We start from the raw sequence: 26,397 nt of genomic DNA, 5'->3' as shown, positions 1-26,397 counted from the left end.
GTATGTGTCTTTATAATATAATTATTTATATCCCTTTGGGTATATATCCAGTAATAGGATTGCCTGACTGAATGGTAGTTCTGTCTTTGGGTTTTTGAGGAATTGTCACACTGTCTTTCACAATAGTTGAACTAATTTACACTCCCACCAATACTGTATAAGCATTCCTTTTTCTCCACAACTCTGCCAGCATCTGTTATTTTTCGACTTTTTAGTAATAGCCATTCTGACTGCTGTGAGATGGTATCTCATTGTGGTTTTGATTTGCATTCTCTAATGAGAAGTGACACTGAGCTTTTTCTTCATATGATTGTTGGCCGCATGTATGTCTTCTTTTGAAAACTGTCTGTAGTTCTGATGAAAACCTGAGACAAAGATTGGGTATATTAATATATATTTTATTTGGAAGATTACTCTAAGAATCAGGACAAAAAAAAAGAGCTTTCAGAGCATGAAAACAGAAATGGAAAAAAAAAAGACAAAAGAGGCAAGAGTGGGGTACATTATTAAACTGATTAACAGCAACAGCAACTGGGGCTCACATCCACTGGGACATATTGGGCTCCCTGTAGAAACTGCCTGAAAACAGTATCTGAGTAGGATGGGGAAGTAAGAGCAATGATCCATTGATTCCTTTTCCTCCCACTTCCAGGCTGCTTCTGTGTGTTGGTTTGGAATACGTGTGCCTTAGGAGAAAGCCCTGAAGTAGGAAAGCAACGATGCACATCTTCTCATTAAGATGGGACCCTAGAAATGTGCATGGAACTGCTTACCAGAGCAGTGCTGAAATCACTTGGGCAAAGAAGAGATGGTGCAAAGCACCACAGTGTCTATTATAATCTTTACTTCAGATTGCTCCTCCCCATATATATTCACATTTTGTTTTCTGTGTGTTTGTTGTTGCTTTTATTGAGATGGAGTTTTGTACTCTGTCACTAAGGCTAGAGTGCAGTGGTGCAATCTCAGCTCACTGCAACTTCTGCCTCCTGGGTTCAAGTGATTCTCCCGCCTCAGCCTCCCGAGTAGCTGGGATTACAGGGGCGTGCCACCACACCCGGCTAATTTTTGTATTTTTAGACATGGTTTCACCATGTTGGCCAAGCTGGTCTCAAACTCCTGGCCTCAAATGATCTTCTCACCTCAGCCTCCCAAAGTACAGGGATTACAGACGTGAGCCACCATGCCCGGCCTCACTTATCTATTAATGCAATCACCATTACCAAGTTGCCCAAGGCAGAATGCTTTGAGTTATTGTGTACATCCACACCCCTCAATCCCTCACATCTATATCAATACATTTTGCTCTTTCTGCTTTTTAAATAGTAGTAAATAACACTTAACATAAAATTTCTCATATTATCTACTTTCAAGTGTATAGCTCAGTAGTGTTAAGTACATTCAGAGTGTTGTGAAATGGATATCCAGAGCTTTTTGATCTTGCAAAACTGAAAATTTATACCTAAATTTTATTCCTAAATAGGAGTTTAACACAACTCCTATTCTCCCCTTTCCTCAGTTTCTGGTAACCACCATGCTACTTTCCGTTTTTGTGAATTTGACTATTTTAGATCTCGTACACGAGTAGAATCATATTCGTCTTTTTGTGAGTAGCTTATTGCATTTAGCATAATGTCCTCAAGGTTTATCCATGCTGTGGCATATGACAGATTTCCTTTCTATTTGAAGTCCAATAATATTCTACTGTATGTTCATTTTGTGTATCTATTCACCCATTGATGGACATTTGGATTGCTTCTACCTCTTTGCTATTATGAATAGCACCACTGTGAGCATGATTTACTTGAACAGGTAGGTATGTTTTTCATGTAGTGGTAACCATACTGTACGTACAATATAGTTCCTTTCTCATTTTAACATAGTGTACATCATCAAATTGAAAATGGATAATGGTAAAGTCCTGCATTTAGGCTAAAAAACACAAGTTGCTCAAACACAAAATAGATAATAGAGGACTCAACAAAGCTGTGTTGAAACATTCAAAATTACAATACAACACACATTTGCTATACTATCAGTGTAAATCTCCATTGAGATAAGTCTTCTAAAAATCAGTTGCAATATTGGGATACTTTAAGAAAGATATAGATAAATGTCTCCAAAGCAGAATAACATATCTTAAACTGGAACCAGAGAATGACAATCAACATGATGTAAAGGATCTGAGAATGTTTTCTTTGTTTGAAAGATGTTTAGCCTAGAAAATAAAATATTTGGGGGGACCATGCCTTTTCCTGTAGATATAACTTTTTGACATTTACTTAGATATATTCTCACTTTCGATCCAAATATAAAAGTGTGTACTTCTAAAATAACAGAGGCCTTATTGCCATAACTTTATTAAAGTTGAATAACTACTAAAGTTGAATAACTATTAACAAGATCCTTAGTGATTAATGTATGAAAACCAAGGGTTTCTTGGGTATAAGTTTGTCTGTGACTAGAAAATGAGCATACACTTTTCAAACCACAAGAAATTTTAGAAGCAAATATATTTTCATGTAGTTATGAAACAGCATAGATTGAGCTTTTTAAAAATGATTTACATTTTTAAGTATTAGATAATTTAATTTTAAAAGAAATGCAAACTTTTTCAAACAAAAGAGATGTATATTTTTAAAAACATAATGAACAGTTAGCAGTGTGTACTATCCTCTTTCATGTCTTTTCTGTGCTATCCCCAAATATATATTTGGATTGTTAGTTTTAAGAAATTGCATTTTGTAATACACATAGTTATGCTTTCCTCACATAAAAATATACCAAGGGCAAACTGGATCAATACATATGGATATAGTTCTCTTTCTTAAATACTTGCCTTCTGTTCAATAGAGTTACATAGAATAAATATATATACATTTTATAATTATTCAAGTTGTTTCCAATAACTTTTTACCAATTGTTTACAATGCATTAATATACATTGGTACATTCAAATGTACCAATGATTGTATTTCTGTGGCATAGATTCCTAAAACTGGGATAGCTGGGTCAAAGTTTATGTATATTTTATATTACAATATGTATTGCCAGAATCCTCCTCAAAAAGCTCTCCACAAACCCCTTGAGCAATGCATGAAACTCTTGACTCCTCACTTCTAAAGCAACATGGCTCTTCTAGATTTTATAATTTCATAAAAGTGTCTTCAATTATTTAACGAGCTTTGCAAATGAGATTAGACTATTTTGTGTCACTCAGAACGTAGAACTAGTATAAAGGAAAGTAGCTTTTGGCTTAGTATAATTTTTCTAGCATTAGAGCTACTCATTAATGACATAGACTGCCTTATTAATAAGTTATTTTACTATTTTGGAGGCTGTGCATTGGAAATAACCTTTCTATTAATCATCTTCATATTTACACTATAATTTATTGTTTCTATGGAACATTAATATATTTTGATTTCCATTTATCTATGGATCTCCACTAATCTGTTATTTTATAGATATACATTTTAAAAACAATTTTGTTTTAATTTGTATTGATATAAATAGAAAATTTACATTAATCCCAAAATATTCTCCCATTTTCTCTCTCTCTCTTTCACACACACATCTCCATCTTCTCCTTCGCACTTTGGAAAAATAGAATATTATGGGACACATTATTTACCTAGAAGTGTGTAATACAGTTACCAATATCCTAATTAGTTATCTTTTATAGATTATTTACCAACTTAATATTCATGTTAACATGTATATGTTTAATTCAGGCATACCTGTAAGCATAATAGAGAGCTCTTTGTTTTGATATATTTCTATTATCTTAGATAATGTCAGTGATGCTGGAACTAAACTTTTAACCACCACATATTCCTCCCTCCCTCCCCCATAACTAAATTTTGGTATGACAATCAAAGGAGAAGACTTTGAAAACAAGACAATGGAATAGTTTAAACTAAAGGTTAGAATTTATTTTAATAGAGGCTGCAGATCTTAGCCAGGAAAAGAAGGTATTAGAACAGTAAACACCACAGACCCCAGAATTTGATGGTAAAATATCTTGGCAACAATAAGAGTATACACCATCTCAAGGACAGATGACTTGATATTTCCCAGATGTCACTGTTTAGTGTGTCACTGTCCAGCAGCAGCCACTGATTAGAAAAAGTCCTTTCTCCTCCTGAAGGAGCGTGGCCGGCATTGAAGGCAGTAGGGGAGATGTTGGCAAGGTACCGGAGCAGGTGGCAGCAGCAGGTGTGATGGGCTAGAGATGACAAGGGCACAGAGTGTGCTGTTGGCAAGCTGTCGGTAACCAGAGTTCAGGAACTAGTGATAGCAGAGAAATTGCAGAGACGGTGACATGGGGATAAAGAAGCAGGACAGAACAGACTGTCATAGCAGGATGATAGGTACCCCCCAAACAAGCACAAACAGGGAACGTGATGAGAGTGGAAGTGGTGGCCTGCAGCCCCACATTGGCTTGGGAGGATCATACCATGATGACAGGGAAGCCTGCAGTACTCCAGCAGACATGAGAGTCACCCAGAGCTTATATGCCAGAAGGCAGGTGATACACTGCAGCCACCATGGAGAGTGGAAAACAAAGAGAAATGAACCTTAATGATATTTTATTTCTCATTTATTGTTGATGCTTTGCTCTTTTTCCACTCAGGGGACAATAATCCAAAAGGAGCCCTTGGGCATCCACAAATACTCTAAGAACCCAGAGTTCTTAGCCTAGAAATCAGAGATTGAACATGTTGTTAGAGCTCCAATTCTATAGCCATGTTAAGACCATATATCAAGATGTTTAATTACAAATGATTGTAAAGTAATTCTGTCATATGATTCAACTGTGTAAATATTTACTGATGCCAGATTGCTGCATTAAACTTCTGAAAAATAGCAAGTCACCAAGGACTCCTGCAATGCAGGGTTTGGGTTCTGCCCTGACACTATGTAACAGTACAATGTGCGGACATTTTAATTCAATATGATGGAATTCCATCAATATTTTATTATGTTTGCCATGACAAATTGTCTCACACAAGAAGGTAGTCCTCAAGGAGGATAGTATTGCAAAAGTGTCAGTCCTGCTCAGGGGAGGGCTGAGTCACAAAGCAGAGTTTAATTTCGGTACCTTACAATAAGTTTTCTGAGACAATAATAATTTTAAAGGTGACGTTTTTAAATAATCATGAAAAAAGTTTTCAACTTGTAATGACAAAATTTTTTAAATGTATTAAAAGTGTTTACTAAAATAATAGCACCCAGGTATGATTCTGGGTGCTAGAGATTTGATAATAAATAACAATAACAACAAAACAACCATGACCTTTATGAACTAAATTCCAGTAGAGCAAGGCAAATGATAAATGAACCACTTAAAAAAAATTTGGCCTGGCACAGTGGCTCACGTCTGTAATCCCAGCCCTTTGTGAGGCCCAGGCAGGAGGACTGCTTGTATGCAGGAGTTCAAGACCAGCTGGGCAACATAGCTTGGCCCCGTCTCTATAAAAAATAAAAAAAAAATAGCCAGGTATGATGGCACATGCCTGCAGTCTCAGCTACTTGAGAGGCTGAAGTGGGAGGGGTGCTTGAACCCAGACGGTTGAGGCTGCAGTGAGCCACGACCGTGTCCCTGAACTTAGCCTGGGTGACATACATAGCAAGACCCTGTCTTTAGAATAGAATAGAATAGAATAGAATAGAATAGAATAGAATAGAATAGAACAGAACAGAACAGAACAGAACAGAACAGAACAGAACAGAACAGAACAGAATAGAATAGAATAGAATAGAATAGAATAGAATAGAATAGAATAGAAATTTTTCATAGTAAGCAGGATGGAGATATCAGGTGGGAGGAGGAAGTGTTGTTAAATAACAACTGGTGGTCAAGGGAGGCATTTTTAACAAATTGCCATTCAACAGAAAAATGGAAAGTGAGGAAGCAAGTTTCACAGCTATGGAGAGAAAAAATGTTCTGGGAAAAAGAAATACATGCTTGATGTAGTCCAGAAAGAACAAGGAAGCCAATGTGATTGGCAAAGAGTGAGAGAGAACAAGACTGGTAAAAGAAGAGGTCAAAGGAAACAGTGATCATTATCATGTGTGATCTTATAGATAATGGCAAGGATTGCAAATTTTATTCTGAAAGATAAGGGAAGCCAATGAAGGGTTCTGAGCAAAATTACATGGTCTGAATTAATTTTCAAAATGATCTCTCCGGAGTTGGGTAGAGGACAGACTGTACAGGACACAAGGGTGAAAGCCAGAAGTACTATTAGGAAACTATTGAAATAATCCAGTCCTAAGAGAATGCAGCTTTGACTGATGTATTTGCATTGGAGGGGATTGAAAGGTTGGATATTGGATACATTTTGAAGATAGAGCAGCAGGAGTGGCAGATAGACAGGAAGTGTACAGTACAAAAGAAACAGAGGAAGATAGGAATGACACCAAGTGTTTTGAATTAAGCTACTTTGCAGAATGGGTCCATTAACTTAGAAAGGACAGATTGCTGGAAGAATAGGTCTGGGGGATAAAATTAGGAGTTCCGTTTTGGCTATCTATTAGGTAAACACGTGACAATGTTAAATAGGTGTTGATTATAAAAGTCTGGAGTTAGAGAGAAATTGATCCTAGAAATATAAATTCAGAAGCCATCAGCATATAGATGAAATTTAAAGCCATGAGACTAGATGAGGTCACCCAGGAAACTAGCATAGTTAGAAAAGAGGTCAAAATATTTTAAAGTTAAGCCATGAATAAAATGAAAGCAAGACACTGAAAATCCCCAGCCAGTGAGGTAAGAGACAAACTGAGAGAGGTGGCAAGCAACTAAGAGAAGAAATTATTTCAAGAAGCAGGAAGTGATCAATCATGCTAAATGTTAATACTTGTCAGATGAGAAGAACTGACCATTAAATTTGACAACATGACATACTATTATTGTGAGTGATGAGAAAGTTTTGTTGAACTCTCTGAGCTCAAGAGAGAGCAGGAAGAAAAGATTTGGTGATTTCCAGAGCAGAAAATTCTCTCACTCATTCATGAATTTTGTTGTTTATGGGGATCAGAGAAAGGTGGGAGGTAGCTAGAAGGAAATATGGCAATGAGAAAAATATTTTTAAAATAGGAAATATCAACAGTACAATTGTATGAAGGTAGAAATGATTCAATAAGAAGAAAACTTGGGGATGTAAAGGAGGAAGGGGAGAGGTGCTGGGGAGGGGCAGGTTTCAGTACAGGGTTTCTTTGCCTTGGCACTACTGACTTCCTGGACCCTCGACCAGACAATTCTTTGTTGCGGGGGCTCTTCTGTATATTGTAGGATGTTTAGCAGCATCTCTGCCCTCTACCTACTAAATGCCATAATCACCTGCTCCCTCTCATTGAGTTGTAACAACCAAAAATGTATCTAGACGTTTGCCCTTTGAGGGAAAAAATCACTCCTGGTTGAGAAACATTTGTGTATGACTTGCTCTTAGGTAAAGGTACAGAGAGTCCGTCTATCATATCAGGAGGAAGAGCAGGGAAATGGTCATGGATACTGGTAACCTTGAAGATGGAGTAGTGGGAATATATGAAATTACTTCTGATTGTTTCTGTTTCATTTGAGAATGAGAATGGAAAAAATGCACTGGAGATTGGAGAGGAGAAGAGCGGCATCTAGGAGAGTGGGAGGGTGAATAGTCTAGGGAGATACAGTTGGATTGCCAGAGAGCTAAAGGTAATGGTAATGAGTTTAAAGTAAAAACCAGTCAGCATGCTTAAGGCATTGTATCTATGGTTGTGGGTGGAGGACAAGCTCATCAGAGGAAAGCAGATTGAAAAAACTGAGAGGCAATCATACTGAAGGATATACAATATGGATATGGAAATAATTATGAAGAGAAAGAACAGAAATAATGAGGGAGAGAGAGAAACAGGAAATAATAATTGTAAGAAATAAGGAGATCTGAGCATCTGTATTGTCCCCAAGAAGGAAGGTAGCAAGTGGTAAAATCTGATGGCAAGAGGTCTGAAGTTGGGGGTTTTAGGAAGAAGTGAGGGACAGTAGTCTGGAAGAATACTTACCCCACTTCTGGCCTAAATTGCATAAGGAGCATGAGAGAAACAGCTGTGACTTGAGAGGTCTGTAGGGGAAGCATGATCATTGAGGCAGAGCAAGGATTAAATTAGGACAAGACGATAAAGGGGCATTTTTAAATGCCATTGAAGATATAATGGATTTTTCTCATGAGGAAGTGAGTTCCAGAAGGCACAGTGGAAAATGAGAGGGAAGAAGGGGAAAACAAGGGTTAGATGAGAAAATGCTCAGAATTATGTGGAGATGAGAGACTTCTTATGACGATGTAGTAAATTGGAATGTAGGACATGATGGGATGAGTCCTAATGGTTTCCTGAAACAGTGTCTTTAAAACAGTTTGCTTTAAGCAGTACGTTGTATATGGCTTCCAGTACACACTTTCACCAAGTAATACTTAAGTTAGGCATGTGTCATACATTTGATATATTCTGTTTTCTTTTTTCATCTGAACTATTCTCTGTAAAATGTTTTAAGTTACTGATTTGATTTCACAACCCACTAATAGACCATGCTTCGCAGGTTGAAAAATATAATTTTAAACAGATTGTGTGCAGGTGAAATTGTGAATGGTTGGGGAAATACGCTTTTCCCTTAAACACTTTTCACTAGTGGGAAACTAAGTACAACTCTCTTGTAAGAAATAAGAATTTCCAAATCTACAGGTGTGAGCAAGGTAATTTTTAAAATTTTACAATCGAGTAAACCTGGAGGGAGGAATGGAAAACCTGAGAGTGACTCATTAACATAATTTTTGCTAATCCAACATAATGAAGAAGCAGAGATGTAAACTCAATGTTCATTGTTCTCTAATTCCTCATTATGTCAGATTGACCAAATATCAGTCTCTCTTGGTTTTCCATCCCTCCCTCCAGGTTTGGGGCAAGCTTAAGGTAATTTAGGGGACCTCGATTATTAGCCATTTGTTAATATTGATTGCCACTGGAATGATTATTGTTGTCCTAAACTATTCCTTAACAATTGTTAAACCTCTGCTATGTGTGTGCTGTATCTGCAGTAGGAATGTGCCAGACACTGTTCTCTAAGTCTTTTTCCTCTCTGACAAACCTACCAGAGTTTTACAGCCCCAAGATACTTCTTTCTTCACATATTTGCCTCCTGACCAAACACTCCTACAATGTCAGAGGTTGTTCTTTTAGTTTGTGGGTGGAAGTGAGTTTGTGTGTTGTTTTTTTAGTTTCTGCTGTTGAGTCTTTCAGATACCCTGCTGATATCTGTGAATCCCCTTGTCCCATTGTCTTCATCCACAAACCCTCTGACTTCTTCTAAGTGTTAGGCTTTTAACTACAAATCCCAAAAATATTGTATGCTGCTCTTGTTTCTACACAACCATATAGTTTCTCTAACTCAATAAAGTGAAGAGTCAGCCACTTGCTTGGATGGAGATCATGGAAAGAGGAAATATAGGGCTAAAGGAATCTAAATTAATAGCTCAAGCTCTTATTCAGCCATATTAACAACCTATTTGTCACTATTTCTAATGGTGAGACATTTCTAACAAGGACCAAATTTGGAAAATTGTAAATACACTTTTCTCATTTATTTCTGCAAGCCGTTCCTCAAGCTTGCCCAAAATATCCAACTGCCTGGGTATGGGAAGAAATGGTAAGGATTTATAGAAAGGACGAGAGAAAGAATGAAGTAATACAGCAGTCCCCCGCCTCGTCCATGGTTTTGCTTTCCCCAGTTTCAGTTACTCATGGTCAGTCCTGGTCCAAAAATAGTAAATGGAAAATTCCAGAATAAGTAATTCATAAGTTTTCAATTGTATGCCATTCCAAGCAGTGTGATGAATCCCATGCCATCCTGCTCCATCCTGCCCGGAAAGTGAATCATCATTTTGTCCAGCATGCGCTCTGTACATGCTATCTGCCCTTAATCACTTGGTGCTTGTGTTTGAATAACTCTTATTTTATTTAATAATGGTGCCAAAGCATGAGAGTAGTGATGCTGGCAATTCAAATATGTCAAAGAGAAGCCAAGTATATGCCAAACAGTGGTTGTTAATCTCTTAATGTGCTTAATTTATAAATTAAACTTTATCATAGGTATATTTGTATAGGAAAAAACAATGTAGCATATACAAGGTTAAGTATTATCAGCAGTGTCAGGCATCCACTGGGGATCTTGGAACATATCGCCCATGGATAAACAGAGATCACTGTATTTGGTTTCTAACATGCAAAATGGGATTAGGCAGCAGGATTAATTAACCAGGACATTGTCTTGATAAACCAGGGTATCTCATCCTCAGCACTGTTGACATTTAGAAATGAAAATTTTTTTGTTGTGGGGTACCATCCTGTGCCTTGCAGGATGTTTAGCAGCATCTCTGGCTTCTGCCTAGTAGCACTGCACCTCAAATTGTGACTACCAAAAATGTTTCCAGAAACTGCCAAATGTCTTCTGTGAACAAAATTACCCCTAGTTAAAAACTACTGTGATAGAAGGTTTAATAAATTTCTTTAAGTTCTATTTAAGCTATCAGGCCAGATCTGAAGGACTTTATGGTAGGATCTCCCCTAGAACGGAGAAAAGACTCCTTTCCCCTAGAGTAGCTAAGCCATAGAAAAAAGGATATAACCTAAAGATAGGGAAACATGTACAACTAGGCAAAATTCTCCCCCATTTTCCTTATAGCAGTAAAAATATTCTTTTACTTTTGGTCCTATTACTGTAGTCTGGAAATAAGTCTAATTATTTATTTAATTGCTACTCCATTTAATAACACTTCAGGTACTTGAAGACATGTCCTTCAAGTTCTTCTTTTTGAATTAATCATTTTTAATGACATACTAGTGAATTTTTCTTGTGAATAATTTTCATGGGAGGCCAGGAGAATAAAGTATAAGATGTCTTTATCTCTGTGTGAATTAAAGCAAGAATATACATCCTCAAGGCATCTTTAGGCTTGCAACAGACATGCTTCTTAAGACATTAACAATTTCCACAAATATTGGATAGAACAGAAGAAGAATTGTTTCTTCCATGAATGCATAGTTTTTTGTTTGTTTGTTTGTTTTTTGGGACGGAGTCTTGTTCTGTCATCCAGGCTGGAGTGCAGTGGTACCATCTTGGCTCATTGCAACTTTTGCCTCCTGGGTTCAAGTGATTCTCCTGCCTCAGCCTCCCTAGTAGCTGGGATTACAGGTGTGCACCACCACACCCGGCTAACTTTTTTATATTTTTGGTAGAGACAGGCTTTCACTATGTTAGTCAAGCTGGTCTCAAGCTCCTGACCTCATGGTCTGCCCACCTCGGCCTCCCAAAGTGCTGGGATTTCAGGGGTGAGCCACCGCGCCCGGCCAATGCATAGTTATCTTACACATTATTGGCGTCACACCAAAAGCAGAACACTTCCTTCTAGAGTGCATTTTGGCAGTAAAAAGCCAGAATCCACCATCATGACTCTTAATATTCAAGAAGTATAAAAGTTTTGGAACTGCCTGGGGCTGAGGTTGCCAGTCTCCAGCCTAAGCCCCAGTATTAATGGTCAGTGTGACCTTTACTCAGTGAGTTTAATATCTGATGTTTCTTCTTTTTAACAATAATTGTATCTTTTAGCCTTTATTCTTAAGCTGTAACATTAAGAGTACCACATGGAAAAATAACTCAATAATGATTTAAAAAATTCCAGTAGCAGTTATGAGAAATTAATAATGGGGGCAATAATAGAGAGAATGTGCTGGAAAAGGAGTTAACAGACACAGACAGGAAGGTAGGGGGTTTGGAGGCGGAAAAAAGGTGGGGTTGACAGGGTGGAGAGAAGTAGAAAAGGAGCAACAACAGGAAAGTAGCCAAAAAGTACAGGGTATGAACGTGCTTTCTCCCTCTTCTTTTTGGGAACTGATGACTCCCAGTCAGCTATACCAACTGGAAGGAAAGAGCAGGGAGGGAGAGGGTATGGAAGGACCTGAGAGTAGAGAAATTGAACACCTGAGAGAGGAAAAGGAAGGAAAATGAAACCACAGAGAGAGGAAGATGGGTTTTAAAAAGTATTCCAGCTATTGGTGTGTCCCAGCTAAAGTTATGGAAAGTTAGCAGAAGGAAAATAAATCTGAATTTAAAATAGAAATTGGTCATCAGAATAAAATTTAAAGAAGGCAGCAAGCAGTGAAGTCTTTGTTAAAATTTACCTAAGAATAGATAGCTGAGGATCTAACAAATTATTTAAGTATAAAGACATATTTATATATTATGTATCATGTAATTATAGATATGTTATGTTATATGAAAATAATTTCCAAGAAAGGTCAACAGGTGACACAGTCAGAATACAACTATGTTTAGAATTCTGTGAGCTATTCTACTATATAAACAGGGAATGTTGATTTACTTGACTAGAAGTTAAATTTGAACTGTTCTCCAAATTCTCCTTGGATTTTGCGGTAGTAAGAAAAAATATTTTACAGTAATTCTGATTTCAAGAATGAGTATATGTAATTTAAATTTTGAAGGAAGGTAGTATATAAAATATTTTCAAGAAAATTGGGGCTGACTGTACATCTGGAATTACAGGTGTAATTCCAGCACTTTGGGATGCTGAGGCAGGATGATTGCTTGAGTCCAGGAGTTTGAGACCAGCCTAGGCAACATAGAGAGATCCTGTTTCTACAAAAAATAAAAAAAAAAATAGTAGTCGGACATGGTGGTATGTGCCTGTGGTCCCAGCTATTTGGAAGGCTGAGGCAGGAGGATTGCTTGAGCCCGGGACGTCAAAGCTGCAGTGAGCCATGATCACGCCACTGCACTCCAGCCTGTCTAAAAAAAAAAAAAAAAAAAAAAAAAGTGGGGCTTGGGTTTGGTTTTGTGATATTTTCGGTTTTGTGTTTTATAACATCAAAATGCTAAGTCTGCTTAGCACCAGAGGCCTCTACAAAAGAACTGGACCTAATTACTCAGCCTCCTTTTTTCCTATGCTCTACATTAACCTAGTATAGAGCACAGGGCAAATTAAAAATATATTGTAACAAAGAATCATTTATTTTAAAGTTATTTGTGATTATAGATTGTGACTAGCTGCAGTCAGCTACCAACTCAACTGGCTGTAATGACTCCGAAATGACTATTTTATTTCTTTACCATGAAGGTTTGATATTCCCCGTTAGAGGCTTTTAGAGGGGAAACTAATGTATAATTTCCAAAGAAGTTCTAATAAAAGTTTAAACCTTAAGATGGAAGAAATGAACATGTTAATATGCTATTTAATGTATTATTTATTAATTTTAAGACTAAAAAATATTTGTAGATCAGTCCCAGGGTTGCCATGAAGATCAAATTTTGAAATATATGTGAAATGTTTTGGTAACTATAAAACACTAAAGAAATTTAAACGCTATTATTATTCATATTTCTCCTGAAATGAGTCATTGCAGATGTTCATTACTGATACTTCAACTAAACAAGAATGTTAAATGATAAAATACAGCTGAAGAAGGAAAATTCAGTCCCTGCATATTCAGGAAAAAAACAGGAAGTTTAGTGAGCACTGTGAAAGCGCTATAAAAGGGAAAGCAAAGAAATGTTTATCAAAGTTTCAAGAGGGAAAACATTTCCTACTGTTACTTTTATAAGGAGACAATCACCCACCCAACATGAAAATGTATTAGATTTATTCTGGGTTAAAAACTTACGCAGAAATAACTTGTATTTGTAGGACATATTTCAGAAAGAATAATACAAAACAGACAAGCAATAGTTTTGTTGTAATGTATAATGTTAATAAATACTTTTGAAAAGACTGGAAAGTGTGATAGACTGCTTCATACAGTTCATATGACTGGTGAATAATAATGCTAAAGAGAAATTAAGTAAAATTAAAACACGGCAATATAAAATAAAAGGTCAGTAAGCAGTGGAAACTAGCAGTAGAAAGTTAGTGTCAGATGTGAAGGAAGAGTTTCTGGATAAAAGCTTCTTGAAAGAATAAGGGAAGAAGAGAAGAGGTAATACAAAGCAGAACGGGTTTGTCTCACTGCATAGGCAAGCCAAGTATTGGCCTGATTCTTTGATTTCAAGAACCTTTGAAGTAGGGTCAAGTTCATTAGCATGCTATCTGTGCAGTGTCACGGGTCCTAGGCTCAGAAAGACCTCATGTTAGGTTTAAAGCTCTTCCATTGCCATCTTGAAATTTTAAATAAATTTATCTATAACTTATGTTTTGGAAATGAAATCTAATGGTACAATGGAGCCGAGGAGTGTGCACAGGAGATACCTCAATATGAGTATCCACCACTATTCCTTGCTGCCACATTTATATATAGCATTTGTGATGCCCCATGAGCACAGAATTCCAGTGGACTCACAATGCATAGTAAGTAGTTCAGTGAGACATAAAGGTAGTATGAGGTCAGTTTGTTAAATCTAAGATTGACTAAGGGTGGGGTGGGGATGTAGGGGGGACTTGCTGAGGTCCCTGGGATGCCGCCCTTTCAGTTTCAACTAGAACTTGTTTGGAATGCAGAAAGAAGGCAATGGTGTTGGGCTGCTTTTTTCGTATTAGCCAACCAGTTATGTTGAAAATAAGATCAGAAGAAAAGGGAAAGACAGGACAGTCCCCAATTCCTTTTGCTTTCCTTCCTTCCTTATCAGTAAGCCAAAAGTAGAATGTATTGGTAGAATGTGTATCCTTCAAGAAAGGAAAGAAAAAACATGTTAGCTTTGTGCAGATTTCTACTGTTCTGGTAACAACAGAATACATACAAAATACAAAATAGAATTGTATAATTTTGGTGATAATGCATACAGGTTAAATGCTCTTATATTTACATCTAAAACTGGCATTGCACAATATGAAGATATGCTGTAAAATTTCTAATGATTTTAAATTTAAAAAATTTTCTACTTAGAACAAAATTAAATGCTAATGAAAAACAGTATAAGTTGAAAAAGAAGCAGAAATAGAAGAAAAACCTTTATATTTGAATATCTTTAATGGTACTTTTTTCCTTTTTTTTTTTTTTTTGAAAAAGAGATCTCACACTTTTATTTTGCACTGGGCCCTGAAAATTACGTAGCCAGACCAGTCTGAGAAGTCTGCACCATTTCTCAGCTGTAACCTAAAATACCCTTTCACTTACAGGGACCTCAAATTCTATTAAGAAAACACAAAGCTTATCATTCAACAATTACCAAGAAGCTTAAAATGCTAAAAGAGATGTAATACAAATAGTAGTGGACTTGATATTTAAAAGAGTGATTAAGTTCTAGCACTGTCACCACGTGTATTTGGGAAAGTTATTTACATTTCCTAGCCCTTCACTGCCTCAACTGTAAAATGGGCTAAATTATCTATCTGTAAGTCCCCTGCAAAGCTCAATGGAATCTGAAACTAAATCTGTATTAAGCACATAAAAATGGCTAGATTTTAGAACTCTTTACAGATTTTGAGATTATTAGAGAAAAAGACTCTTGATATCTGAAAGGGAAAAGAATTGGGGCTGGAGGAGATGAATTGTTTCACTTTTTCACAGGACCAGTTCTACAATTAAAATCCTCAAGTAAAAGTTTCAGGAAGAAGTAAATGGAGGATAGAAAGCACTACTGTGTATTAAACACCTGCTGAGTACTGGACACTGTTCATTTTATTCTTCTAATTTCTCACAACCAGCTCATAAGGTATATGTAATAATTGTCATTTTGCGAACAAGAAAAATGAAGCTTACAGATTAAATAAATTTCCTGAAGTCACATTGTTAGTAAAGTGGCAGGATTTTGAATCTCAGTTCAGGTGCCAGCAAAGATTATATTCTTTCCACTACAATAGAGAAAAAAATGTTTTTTAGAGAGACTGAATGAAAATATAAGAAATAAAAAGTTCAAAAGTTAAGTGCACAAGTAACATGGAGAAGGAAACTCATATGCTCATTCTGTTTTAGATTTCTTAGGTGATAAATTAGGAGTCACAAAACTACAGGATATTAACTGCATTACTGATGGTATAATTATATAATTTTAAATGTTTTGAATAACAATTGAAATGAAAATATATAAAAATCAAAGTCAAAAGAAAATGTAAAACTTGTATATACTTTTTGGTATTTTACGATACTCATTTTGGGTGCATATTCATGTTACCTCAGAAATGTTTTAAAACTTAGGGTTAATTAGAATAATAGCTATAGTCATTTTGATTTCATTGAATGATATTAAAACAGCCTGATCATGTTGTTACTTTTTTTAAAATTGAAGTAACTATCTCATCCTGCAATGTTTTCATTTATAGTTCTAAAATCTGTTCTTTGTAAACCAGCCCAAACCAATTATGTTAATTTCCTAAGAACACTGGTTAATTGGGTTTCCTTCTAGCCTTTCAATCCTATAATCAATGCAAAATATAACTGGAAAAGTTAAAACATCTATAATTTTTAAAAACATCCATAATTTCTTCATTTATGGTCCAGTGGGAAAATAAGGCAGAGGGAACTGCTTGCCTAAATTCTCAAACGGAGTCAGGAACAGACTTCTAAGTCTGGTGCTTCTTGTGTTACACTGATAATTATTTCTGCTTGCTCATTCACTTCCCAGCTGTATATCCTGTGGCCCAATCCTGTCTGGTTGACATTCAGAATATTCAGGTGAGCCAAACTAGCCATGATCGAGTGATGTTGCACATACTTATCCTTTGACTTATCCATTCCTTGTGTCCTCAGCAACACAGCTGTGAACACTGGCAACGCAATAGTTATTTATGGCTAAGTTACGCAGTCTTAGTTTGCTGCTATAATACTTCATGAAAATTAACTTTTTTAGAACTTTGAAATAAAAAAAAATATTTTAGGCTTCCTTATTTGTAATATACAGCAATGTTACTTAACCAAACTAACTCACTGTGTTGTTCTGAGGTTTGAAGGAGATAATATGTGAGGAAGGCATTTGTAAACTCTAAAAGAAGCATTTTAACATAAAGCAATGTCATGGAAAGCCAACAAAATTACACAGCTTACAGCTATATTTAAAATTATAAGCTTTCTAGAAACTATATGTATTTCATTGGTTTACAGGGATGAGTGAAAATTGATATTTTCCGACAGTCTGAAGAAAAATAAGCTTAGATAAACATCCTATTGTACTATTTCCTGTGGTCAACAAATAGTCTCTGTTGGTCTGCTATGTTCTTTCTCTGTATATTTAAGCTAAAATCTCTCGATCCAGAAATAAAAATTTTATTTTGAAATCTTCTATTGACTATTGTATCTCATCAGGCTAACATCTCTTTCTCTCCTTTCTTTCATTTTCTAAGTCCACTGTCTCCACTTCCCTCCTACCCATTCACTTCTCTCCTTGCAACTCTTCTCGCAAAACTCAGTGATGACTTCCTAATTGCCAAATCTGAACATTTTAAATCCAGCCTTGATATAATCAAGTTTTATTGACTATTCAATCTTTCTGGAAATGTTCTTCATCCTTGTTTGCCAAGGCACTCTCTCATAATACTCCTTGAAGAAGACTCTTTGCATCTTCCAGAAATTCTTGCTTGACTCCTCTGCTTCTTCCCTCCTCCAAGTGCAATTTTTCTCTGAAAAAAATTTTCCTGTTAGAGATCTTGCATAAATACTTTTTTCCAGATATTTGATATTCCTTGATGTTCACTTTGATTCTTATAAAAGTGTCTTTTTGTTCATTACATTTTCTAGCTTTTGCTGCTTGTATGTAGGAATACAATTGACTTCCTATATATTTCTCTGAAATCCAGTCATTTTGCTAAACTCTTCTATTCATTCTAGTCAATTATTTGTGGACTCTTTTGGATTTTCTATGTACATGTCTATAGCTGACTAATAGATTAAGAATAGTTAAGATACTTCTGAAGAGTAAGGAAGAGGAATTTGCTCTACTAGATAGTGGGATTTACTGTTAAGACATAGTAATTAAGACTGTGCAGTAATGGCCCAGGCAGAGATAAATGAATCAGTGAAACAGAATAGAGAGACCAGCAGCTCGTATGCAAATATAGCTTATGCTCAATCCAATTCTACTTTCATTTCTAAAATACCACTGAAACCACTTGTAAGATCCCTAATTATGTCAACTTGCTAAATATAATGAACAATTCTCAGTCCTGGTTTTTCTTCCCTTTTCAGCAGCACTGGCACAATTGATCATGACCTACACATGGAAGCACCTTCTTCACTTGGCTTCCAGGATACCACATTGGTTTGCTTCCTAAGTCACTAGACACTCCTTTCCAGTTACCTTTTCTGGTACCGACTTATTTCACCAACCTCTTACTTTTGTCATAAGGACTATCTGAAGGCTTAATCATTGGTCCTCATCTTATCTCTAATTAAATATTCTTTATTGATGAATTCAACAACTCTCATGTTTCCCAACATTTACCTATATGCCCATGAATCCAATCCATGCTTCTATATCCAATTGCATATCCACACTTGAATTTTTAATAGAATTATAAACTCACCACGTACAAATGTTACCTCCAGTTTCACTTCCCAAACCTGCTTGACCTGAAAACTGCCCCTTCTCACTCGATGGCAGCTCTATTCCTCCAGCTGAACAAATTAGAAACTTTGGAGCTATCTTGTATTACACTTATTTTTGCTCATGCTCCATGTCCAATCAGGAAATCCTTTTGCATCTGCTTTTAAAATATATCCATCTTTAGTGTCCAGAAAGTAATCTCTAAATACCATTCCTTATTAATAGAACCAGAGCTCCTTAGAGACATGGCTGATTGAAGGTCTGGAGCAGAAATTCTGCTATGTCGTTAAACCAGAGTGCAAGGAAGCTGTCAAAGACCGTTAAAGACTTAGAAGCCAACTTGAAGGCATAGCTATTGAGAACACTTATAGTAATTTCTCATCAATAAGAATTATATACACAGTGGACTCAAACCTACCAAATACGTTTATATTACCAGTCTATTATGGTACCTCAAAGAAGCACACACACACAGTAACACACCTTGGCCAGTCATCTATAGAGGATGCTAGCAAAGCAACTCATTATTTTGAAAACTGGTAAAAATAAGAATGTGAGATCAAGTTTTATTTTCCTGTACCTCAAAATGATCAAATAGTTAATTGGGGAAATTTTCTTCTCATGCAAGTTTTTTGTACTGCCTCATAACCTCTTGCTTACTTTCTGTTCTGGCCATTACTTAGGACTGTTTCAGGTAGCTGTAACCTAAAAACACATTGCCTCAGCTGTACCACTAGTCTCTTTCTGTTTGCTCTGGGGAGACTCAGTCACTTCAGTGTGGAACACTTGCTGAAATCTTCCTGGCACTCAGTACATACACAACCTAGAATAAAAAAAAGTTAATATCCCATAAATTGGCCACTGGCTAGTGGAGGACCAGAGCCAGAGGATAAATTTGCCTCTTCTGTCCTTGAAAAGAAATGTGTGAAGTACATTCTACACAGGTACTCTGGAAATCCAGTAAGATTGTATCTCAGCTGCCCACAATGGTGGCCAACTCAACAGCATACCATTCTGTTGGCTTTCTCTCCTTCCCTCTTTCGTTCTTCCTAATCTTGTTTCCTGGAATCACTTTTTATAATAAGTTATCAGCATCCAAGTCTTTGTCTCAGGCTCTACTTTCTGGAGTAAATGAGGAAAAAATAAAAATATTCCAGCTAATAATCGAAGAAAAAAAGGTTAGAAGAAGAAAATCCCCATTTTTAAAATATCTAATGAAATACTGGGTCAAGGCAGTAACCAGAAATGGTCATTACCATTCCTAAAAGAGATAACCAAACATGTGGCTGCTGATAGGTGTTCATAAAAACCATCTATGAAGAATTCTGGTCAAGTCTCTAGATATTTAACAGCCAATTAACAGGAACTAAAGTTAGCAGAGGAACATGATTTAATGACACTATGATAATGTAATCAGAAGAAATCCAGGATATAGGAAATTTCATAGGACAAATAGCCCAGTTTCTTCATAAAATAAATAGCAAGGAAAAAACTAAAAAGAGATTTGTAGATTTTTGAAGATTTAAGAGACTTACAAATCAATTATAATTTAGTTATTAATTCAATCTAATTAAAAAGTTAGTACAATATAAGACAATAAAGGAAATTTGAACACTGATTTAATACTTGATGATGTTAAGAATTTAATCTTACTTGAAAAATGTGATAGTCTATTTTTGTTTTAAAAATGTTCCTTATCTTTTAAGATTGCATATTGAAATATTTATGAATAAAATGATTTGCTGTCCGGAACTTGCTTCAAAATAATCTTGTAAAGCAAGGAGTGGGAAGTCGTAGATTTAAAAAAAAAGAGTTGGTCATAAGTAGATCATTATTGAAGTTGGAAGGTGGGTGCATATGGGTTTATTATTCTATTCTTTGTACTTTTGTATAAGTTTGAAATTTCCCATTATAAAAAGTATCCAGAATTTAATCATCTACTGACACTACTTTCACTATCACTAGCCCAGGTGGAGCTACAATTATCTCTCACCTGAATTTTGCAATTGGTCACACTGATTTCATTCTTGCCCACTTCTATAGCCCAGTCTCAGCACAGCTGACAGAATAACTATTTTAAATTTAAATCATATCAAGTCACTGAAGGCAGAATATGGTGGCAGCAGGGAGAAACATTAGAAGTTTATTATAATAATGAAAGCTTGAGATCATCATGGCTTGGACCAGACAGGTTGGTAATGGCAAAGATGGTGAGATGTGAATCATATTCTGATATATTTTGAAGCAGAATCAATAGAATTTATTGATGGATTATATGGGGAGTGGGAAAGAAATAGAGGAATCTAGAGTAATTTCAAGGTTTTGACATAAGAAATTGTGAGAACAGAATTTATGTTTATTGTGATGAGAACTACTGGCAGAGTGTGTTTGATAGAGAAAGCTGCAATATAAAAATTATGTTTGCATCATGTTAAATTTAGTTGTTTATTAGACAACCGAGTGAGATGTCAAATAAGAGTTGGATACACATGTGTCTGGACTTTGGGGAAGAGATCCAAACTGGATTTGTCCATCTGTGGACATGTTTTTAAAAAATGGGGCTAGATGAGTAAATGGAGATATAGGAGAAATGTGATGCAGGATGGAACCCTGGAACACTTAAGAATTCAGGGAGATAAAAATATTAGTAAAACAACAAAGGAAACGGAAAAATGTTTAGGAAGTTAGAGGAGTACTCAGGGAGGGGTGTTCCAGAAGGCAAAAGAAGAATATGTTTCATGACGGAATCTTTTTTAATAGAAACAGAAACACAACTCATATGTGGGAAATGGCCTTCCAAGTGCCACTTGTGATAGGCACCCATACACGGCTAGGAATTTAACCTAAGGAGCAAGTTTGAATGCCTTGTGGATTTGTTCATTTACGTCACAAAAACATAAGGAAGAAAAACCCATTACTAGTCAACTAAAAAAAAAGAAAAAGAAAAAGAAAATGTTTCACGAAGAAAGAGTATATAGCACTGTCAGTAGCTTAAGTTAATTAAAGGCTGAGAAATACGCACTGGATTTTGCAATGTGGTATTCAATAGTGTCCTTGCCAAGAGCTGTGTCGGAGAAGTGGTGTGGAAGAAAGCATTATGAAATGGAGTCAAGAAAACATGTGGGAAGACGAAGTAAGTAAAAACTAGTATCTCAATGAGTTTTGTTGTAAAAGAAAGCAGGGATATGGGATAGTACTTAAAAGGGGATATGGGCCAAAGGAATATTTTTTAAAATTTTTACTTTTGAAAGAACAAAGTGCCACATTTTTGTTTGCTGATGGACATAATCTAGGAGCGAGAGAAAATGTGATGATTAAAGAGCAATAGAATAATTCCAGTGGCAAGTCCTTGTGTCAATAAAAGGGAATGAGAGGAGGACACATCTAGAGAGCTTGTTCTCAGAGAGATGCAGAGATAATTAATCAAAAGGAACAGCTACAAAGCAGGATATATGACCACAGATGCAGATGGTTTATCTGAGACAATGTGCATATGAATCAAACACAGAAACATAACAGGATTGCTGGGCAGCACTGAAGCCACAGGAGATTGATAGTCCTGAAGTTACAGTGAAACCAGTCATCATGGTTGCATGTTTTTTTCCAAACATGTTTGGTCGTGCTTGTGCTGGCATGTAATAAGTGGGGAATTGGATTTAACCTGGGTTAAGATTTTGCCTGGTAAGTAAAACAAATGCCTATTTCAACTTCTAGAACATGGAAATGACTGTTGAACCAACGCCTCAGCTTTTCAGAAGCATAATTTTCCTCTGACATTCAATACAGTCATGCCCTACATAACAACTCTTAGAACAACAATGGACTGCGTATATGATGGTGGTCCCATAAGATTATAATACAGCTGAAAAATTCCTATCATCTAGTGATGACACAGCCATTGTAATGTCATACAACATTACATTAGTTTTTCTATGTTTAGAACACACACCTTAGCTTTTCTATGTTTAGACACACAAACACCATTGTGTTATAATTGTTTGCAGTATTCAGTACAGTAACATGCTGTATGGGTTTATAGCCTAGGAACAACAGGCTATACCACATAGCCTAGCTGCATAGTACCATATAGGTTGATGTAAGTGTACCCTGGAATGCTCCAACAATGACAAAATGGCCTAATAATGCATTTCTCAGAATTAATCTCCATCATTAAGCAACTCGTGACTATTTATTTTCTATTCCTGGCACAAAATGAGCATTCTATAAATGTTTGTTTAATAAATTACAGAGTCCCTATATTGCCACTGGTTAGAAGTATTCATTATAGCAAGGTCAAGATCAATATTGGACTACCTATTTTAGTTACTAAATCTTAAGCATTAGTCTTCTCAGGAAAAATTAGACAAAGTATTATGTAGTTTAAAAGTGCATTTCATTTGATATTTTAATCAACACCAGTGGTATATTCTTTACATCTGTTGCAATATATTTCATTAACAAGTAATCTTAGAAAAATGAATTTCAATTAAGAGAGAATCTAAAGGTTAGCTGTTTCAGCTGCATCTGAATATATTTTTAGGATTAGTCCCAGCTTTACTCACATTAGATATCTAATAGAATAATTCATATCGTATGTAATTTATTTGGAGTACCAGGCAACAAAATAACCCATTATAACTGGACACTTTCAAAATAGTAATTATCGTGTTTGACAAGAATGATATTTTATTGTTATATGCAAATTTAAAATTAATACAGTGTTCTCTAAGTTAATAAACAGTGGTTGTCATGACAGTTCAGCAAAATCTTAATGATATTAATATTTTCCCATTAAAATCAATAAAAGACACAGATGCCCAATACTTCTTCTATTCAACATTTTTAAGGTCCTACCTAATGCAATAAATCACAAAGTTTAAATGAGCCTTATATTTGAAGAATAAATAAACAAAACTATCATTATTTGATGATATGATCACTGACATAAAAGAACTATCTAAGAGGATCACCCATCAAACTATTAGAATTAACAATTAGAATTAATCCATTCAGGTAGACAGATGAAATATCAGTCTTTAAAAATCTGTAGCTTGCCTTTATGCAAGCAACCATAAGAAATGGAAAAAGAATAAAAGGTTCTATTTATTTAAAAAAAAATCAACAACAACAAAACTATAGTATGACTGGGAATAAACCTGACGAGGCCTGACTCAGAAAAATATGTTAACTGAAGAACATATATGACATATAAGTTCAGAGATACATTATATTTGTTTATAAGAAGACTCAGTATGCAATTTCTCCCTAAGATTAATACGTGAATACAGTGTAATTCTCACTTTCAATATAATTTTTTCAGTAACTTAACAAGCTGATACTAAAATTGCATGAAAGAGTACATGAGAAAGAGTAGCAAAGATAATTTGGATAAAAATGAAAAAGAAAGGGTTTGATCTGCTAGTTACCAAAACAGGTATTACTTTTTTAATACAGGGTTACACAGAAATACAAAAACTACAGTAATAATAGTATATCTACTATTAATAGAACAATAATAATTAATAGTAAAATGCCCAGGAATGATTCTACGCATATAAGGAAATTTACATTATGATAAAAGTAGAATTTTAAATTAGTAATAAAATGTGGACTATTCATCAAGTGGTGTCAGGAGTATCTGCTATTCATTTGGGAAAAATAATAAAGTTACATTCATACCTCACACATGAAAATACATCTCAGAAAATCTGAAGATCTAAACAACAATAACAATATAACTATAAAATAATTAGAGGAAAATATCAGAGGTACATTTGTTTTGAAGATAGGGATAGCCTTCTTTAGCAAGATGTCAAAACTGAAATTATAGGAGAAAGAATTTATATATCTGGCATTATCAAAATAAAAACTTCTTTTGGGCAGAGAAGTCATAAACAAAATTAAAGCTCAAGAGATGGATTGGAAAAATATTTGCATGAATATAACAAATGTCTTCGATATTCAAAATCTTTTAAAATTAGGGATTAGTAAGAAAAAGCAAATGTTGCAATAGAAAAAAATGTGCAAAAACATGAATAAGCAATTCACAGAAGAAATACATATATTCAATAAACATATGAAAAGAAGATAAACTTAACTAGTACTAATAACTAGGAAAATGCAATTTCAAGTGTGAGATAGCATGAAAATAAAAAAATTTAAAGCTTTATACTGAATGCTGGTAAGGGTGTAGGTTGTCTAGTATTCTACAAGCACTGTTAGGTGCAGCCACTTGAGAGAGCTATTTGACAGAATCAATAAAATAAATGCCTCTTCTTTATAATCTAGCAATTATATCACAATATGTACTGTAGAGAAATGCTTGATCATGTATACAAGGATATACACAGCCACATTGTTTGTAAGAGGGAAAAAGTAGAAACAAACTAAATGTTCTTCACTAGAAAAATGGGTTAACTATGGGTACATCCATTCTCAAGGACAGTATGTGTAGTTCAAAAAAAAATGGGAGAGATGTATAGGAAACAACATGTAGATACCTCCAACATCTATTATTGAATAAAACCAAACACATACGAGAAGTTGTTCAGTGTTACTTAACATTTATTTAAAATACCTGTGTACACAAAACAACAAAATACTATGATATATATTCTAAGTGAACACACATTTGAATGTGAGTGTTTATCACAAGGTCTGAACAGGTAACACTGTTAAAATTAGTTATTATTTGTAAAACAATTTAAAGCCCATCTGATGTTTTAACTCTTTTTTCAGATAATAAATATATTCTTCAATAAGGTCTTTCCAAAAGTGGCACAAATTATGTTAAAGTAGCCTCTGTTATAGTGTATCTAGATAGGCGAGTGATAGATGAATGACATAAAGCGATAGATATTCCTTGGAAGGTAAGAATAAGCCTCTGTATGTGATTTTCCTACTAATGTCCCTATTCTATTGATAAATGAGATATCATACTATTTCTAAGTTTTAAAATGGCAATTTTTTTAAATTTTTTAAATTACTGAGAAAATACTTTAGAATCAATGTAGTTATGGATACAAGAAATATATGTGGGCGTTTAGGACGCCAGGACACCCGTAACCTTATTCCAGATGGCCTAATAGTTTACACCCAAGACTATGTTTGAAATGCTACTTTTTATGCACAAGTAGTGAAACTAACAACGTAATAGCAGCTTGTGAACATTTTCATGCTAGTCAAAACCTCAAATGTAAGGAAAAAATGATAAAATGTCCTTTATTTATGTAAAGTACATCAGGCATTCACACTTTAGAACTATTGCTTTTTAAAACGTGGTTCAAAACAGCTCTAATGGATTGCCAGGGAAAAGATGATGAAAATAGAGATTCAATTCAACAGGTGTTAATGCTGTGCATTTTTCAGCAGTACTGGTGTTTGCAGCAAGAAACAGAAATTAAATGGATACTTCTAAGTCTTAAGAAGGCTGCACATCCTCTGGTTCTTTCATACTAGTATAACATTGTAAAGTCCATTAAAACTTCAGGAAATAGACGTTGCTAGTATTCAAATAATAACATTTAAGTAAGCAAAAATAATATAGATTTCATTAGGTACTTAAGAAGGTCATTTAAAATGTCACAATAGAAATTATACTTAAAAAATAAGAATATGTGACCTTAGGAAGCTAGGTGAGGTGGTGTGCACCTGTAGCCCCAGCTACTCCAGAGGCTGAAGCAGGAGGATCTTGAGCCCGTGTTCAAGCCTGTAGTGTGCCATGATCATACCCATATGCATTCTAGCCTGGACAACATAGTGAGACCCCCATCTTGAAAAAAAAATGGAAAAAAAATAAATTGTGACCTCAGGAAATAAGAAAGAGTTCTTAGGAGTACTATTAGAAGGATTTTAGAAAAAAAAAGTTTGAGAAATAGCAGAAT

The 26,397-nt window shown here is 35.3% G+C and overlaps 1 long non-coding RNA gene across 1 annotated transcript in view; it reads right to left on the bottom strand.

Annotated features, from left to right (window-relative positions):
• Positions 1–316: 316 nt before the first annotated feature.
• LOC129532922 (uncharacterized) overlaps positions 317–26,397 on the bottom strand; it is a 40,007-nt gene continuing 13,926 nt past the window's right edge. The window contains exon 5 of the long non-coding RNA XR_008678865.1: positions 317–365. This is a non-coding gene — a long non-coding RNA (uncharacterized lncRNA). The remainder of the gene's footprint in view (positions 366–26,397) is intronic.

Source organism: Gorilla gorilla, chromosome 3 (genome assembly GCF_029281585.2).
Source record: "Gorilla gorilla gorilla isolate KB3781 chromosome 3, NHGRI_mGorGor1-v2.1_pri, whole genome shotgun sequence".
NCBI classification, from domain to species: Eukaryota; Metazoa; Chordata; class Mammalia; order Primates; family Hominidae; genus Gorilla; species Gorilla gorilla.
Note: the sequence above shows the minus strand (reverse complement) of the source record. Positions and strands in the feature narration are given on the sequence as shown.